Source organism: Mesocricetus auratus, unplaced genomic scaffold (assembly GCF_017639785.1).
Source record: "Mesocricetus auratus isolate SY011 unplaced genomic scaffold, BCM_Maur_2.0 Super-Scaffold_100033, whole genome shotgun sequence".
Lineage (NCBI taxonomy): Eukaryota > Metazoa > Chordata > Mammalia > Rodentia > Cricetidae > Mesocricetus > Mesocricetus auratus.
In genome coordinates this window covers 5,387,782-5,391,644 of record NW_024429213.1, presented here as the reverse complement: position 1 = coordinate 5,391,644, position 3,863 = coordinate 5,387,782, and positions in this window count along the sequence as shown.

The following is a 3,863-nucleotide window of genomic DNA, read 5'->3' as shown; positions in this document are numbered from 1 at the left end:
GCAAACACATTGACTGCTTGGTCTCAGAAGACAGGCTCTTTCCCAGATGGAGCCCCACAGTTTCCTCCTGTTTTACCCTGTCAGGGATGGCAAAGTCGACCATCTGCTACTCCTTTCAAAAGGGAGGTGTTTCCTCTGCCCATCAGGCTCCAGGGGACCTGTTTCTAAGCCTGCCAATAGGTATCTGGCAACAGAAACTGTTTTCGGCACATCACTACGCTTTTTACAAATGTCAGTATGCCATGCAGTTACTTTACTAGCCATGATAAATGTTGCTGAGGGAGAAGGATTTTCTTTAAATTTCCATCTGTGCAAAAGCATAGAGGTTCTTTTGCTTCTGTTTCATGTGCATTTGGAGTAGGAAATGTCTACAGAAGATCTCTCTTAACTGCACAGGGGATAATACTTCAAAGGCATCCCTATGCCATGGTAGGAGATTGAGCAGAAAGCCACAAACATGCTAGGTAAGCCATCAACTTGTCCAATGGACCAATTCTGAATCTTTTATTTCTGCTCCTGATTTCCACTGTTTCTAGGTGTTTTATTGGGCAGTGAGAAGTTACCCATCTTCTAAATACCCCTAATGAATGACTAAGTCCCAGGCAAGTGGGAGACATGACCTACTTCCTCACTGCAGACCTAAGGGTTCAGGCCATTCCTCTCCCTTCCTCAGAACAGATGGAGGAAGCCAGTGTGATCAAGTCTGGTTCACTAGACAGGATGGGGAAGAATGAACAGTACTTACAGACATTCAGAAATTATTCTCTGTGGTCACACTGGAATGGAAAACCTGGAGGCTGCTGCAGGTCAATGTTAGGGAAAACAGAACCCATTAATGTGACAGTGGGTGGCCTTGGGGACACGGAGCCCATGGGTGGGCGATCTTAACAGTATGACCTTTTTGGCTGTGTCTGTGTTCACCACCATTTACGAACCTGAAAACCAAAGAACTTTCCTGAAGACTCCATGAACTACAACCCAACCTTGGCCTTTCCATGATCTTGACAATAAATTCCTTTCTGATTTAATTAACTAGAGTCAGTTTTGGTAACCAGAAGTCCCATGCTTCATGTTATTTTTCCCAATGTACAGAAACAAAAATCATTAATATACACACAGAAATGTGGTCATTTCCTAGTCAATTTTCAGAAAAAGTAGATTCAGACTCATTGTCAGCTCTACTATGCTTTCTGCTATGACACAGTAGACACAAAAAAATTCTAGTTTTTATATGGATACATAACAAGGTCCATGGTGGTGGTGGTGTGGGGGGGGGTGGGGGGGGGTGAAATCGCAATCCACCAATGCAATGTATTATATTTACCTGTAAGAGTACTAATATTTTTTGCCCTCCTAGAAATAATTTTCACTCATTCGTTTAAAAGTATGTGAATAATAATAGTAATTACCTAATGGGTGCTTACTCTCTGATAATCTATGTGCTAAATGTTCTATAAATAAATTCTTTCTTTCAGAATGATATCCAACTCTCTATACACTATTGTTGTCTCTGCTTTGTCAATGAAGAAAACAAGGCCTAAGAGGTTAGGTAATTTGCCTGTGGTTGGCCCAGCAAACAGATAACAGGTATAAGTTCTGGCTTTCCTGTTCTCAAAGGCTGAAGCATAGCCACTCACTATGCCATGTTGCTCCCACACAACAAGCATTCCCTGAGCAACCTTGCTGTTAGCGGAGGAGAAAAATAGAAGGAAGGTATGGGTCCAGTTCTTAATGTGTTTATGACATGACGTGAAAAAGAGGAATGTTTACTTCTGAAGATACTGCCTTATGGTGTAATGTGATCAAGTCCATGAGAAAACCAAAAGAGGCAGTACATCCAGTGGATGGGCAACCCCTATCTCTCCATTGGGTCTGAGCTTTTAAGGCACACAGTGTGAAGCAGAGATGCAAGATCTGCTTGTGGAGTCATACACAATCATTTCTTTGACTGACCTAAATTTATGCCACGATGAGCCAGGAAAATGTGATAAAAAGCACAGAGTCAAGCTAAGAAGCTGAGGCAAGATGGGTTCACCAGGAGAACAGAACAGCTGCAGTAAAACTTAATAGCAGAGTTCTTGCCATTCTTGTATAAGGTCTGTTTATCAGACTCATATGCTGCAAAACAAACAGAAAAACAAAGCAAAAGGAGAAGGTGGAGTGAAAAGCCAATCTGAGACCAGGGAAGGGCTTGATCCTGTGCCAGACTTTGTTGACTCCCCAAGGAAGGCCTTACCTCCCCATGAGGAGTGCATGGGGCTTGGGAAGAGGGGTGGGGGGAGAAGAGGAGGGAGGGGAACTGGGGTTGGTATGTAAAATGAAAAGTAAACTTTTAAGTAAAAAAAAAACTATTGAGCATGATGCTTTATCAGGAAGTATGCAGTTTTATTGCGGTTAGAGGGCTCCCCCAAAACCCAAGTTTTTGCTCTTCCATCATAACATTGGTGACTTCTGTTTTCCTTTGCCAGGTCAATTCATGGGCACAAGACAACTGCTAGAACTCTAGAAATCACATTGAAATGTAGGTGTCAAGGGGGAAACTTAGCCGTTTGTTCTTTGCATGCTTTAAGAATGAGAATTTTCAAGAATCATCAGTCTTTCTTTTAAATCCCATTCTATCAACAACTTCTGCAAAGGCAAACAGAGTTGTCATTATTGACATGTTCTTATCTTAGTCCATGGCTTGGTGTTTGGGTGTGTAGTCAGATTCTTAGCCACAAAACAAAATAAATGACAGCTGGATAGATAACTGGTAGCATCTGCCACAGTGGGTATGACACTATGTGCACAGGGTGACTTCAGATTGTGTCAAATGCTAATTAGAAAAATGAAGCAGTAATGAGATAGAGATGAAGGTGAATTAATGGGATGATCTGAGTGGGTTTCTGTGTGGAATTGATGTCTGTATTTCAATGCTAAATGCAAGCTGGATTAGAAGAAATGCCAGGGTATTTGAACAGAATGGGGGGAGCCATTGATTGGACAATGTCAGAGATGAAGGCAGCAGCCATATATAGTGGACCTTCAGTAAATACAGGGTAGCGAAATTAATTGGTGCTAACTAAAATACCTACATAAAATGACACAGTGCTGGCACAGAAGTCATGCATATCTTCTTATATACTTCAGACGATCTCTACATTATTTATATGATAATATTTAAATGGACTCACTGTATCACACAGAAATATTTATTATTTACTTATTATATTCATGTAAAGAACTGTTATACTGAATTGTTTGAGAAATAAAGGTAATACAATAGTAGACTACTCATATTCAGTATGGATGCTAAGTTTAGTTTTTCAAATGTCTTCGATCCAGGGTAAACTGAATGCATGGATGTAGAACCTGTTCATAGGAAGGCTGACATAGAGCTATGTAAGACAAAATAGGCAGTTTGGGGTTTTGTCATGGTCTGTGTTTCCCAGCAAGAAGATACACTGAAGTCCTTATACCTCAAAGTGTGACCTTATTTTTATTTTATTATTTAATTTAAATAACAGTTTTCATTTATTTTACATACTGATCATAGTTTCTCCTCTCCCCTCTCCTCCCATACTCCCCCTTCCCATCTACTCACCTCCCCTTCTACTCCTCCTCCTTCTCCATTCAGAAAGGGGCAGGCCTCCCATGGGCTTGAGTAAAGCATGGCACATCAAGTTGAGGCAAGGCAGACCAAGCTCCTCCCCTTGTGTCAAGGCTGGGCAAGGAAATCTAGCATAGGGAACAGGTTCCCAAAAGCCAGCCAAGCCCCAGGGACAGGTCTTGATCTCACAAAGAGACCAAGCTACACAACTGGAGTGTGACCTTATTTGAAAATAGAGAATTTACAAAGATAATCAAATTAAAATGAAATATTG